The sequence below is a fragment of the Orycteropus afer genome, unplaced genomic scaffold, assembly GCF_000298275.1.
Source record: "Orycteropus afer afer isolate SDZICR_OR568_19922 unplaced genomic scaffold, OryAfe1.0 scaffold00469, whole genome shotgun sequence".
Classification (NCBI taxonomy): Eukaryota; Metazoa; Chordata; class Mammalia; order Tubulidentata; family Orycteropodidae; genus Orycteropus; species Orycteropus afer.
The window spans coordinates 935,805-936,088 of record NW_006922056.1 but is presented as its reverse complement, the minus strand read 5'-3'; positions in this window follow the sequence as shown (position 1 = coordinate 936,088).

Below are 284 nucleotides of genomic sequence, written 5' to 3'. Positions count from 1 at the left end.
GCGAGGCCCCGCCCCGTACCCCTGCCCTCGTCAAAGCCCCGCCCCACAGCAACTAAGCCCCGCCCCAAGCTCCGCCCCATCAGAGCTCCGCCTCGCGCCCCTCCCCTCCGGCCTCAGCCTGTCCCACACGCTGCCCCCTGCCGTGCGGGCCACGGGCTGCCACGCCCCACCCCAAAGCCCCTCCCAACCAGCCCTGCCCTCACACCTCTCCGCGGCCCGCATCAAAGCCCCGCCCCGGCCCCGCCCCCTCAGATACCACTGCCCCAGGCCCCTCCCCGCAGCCC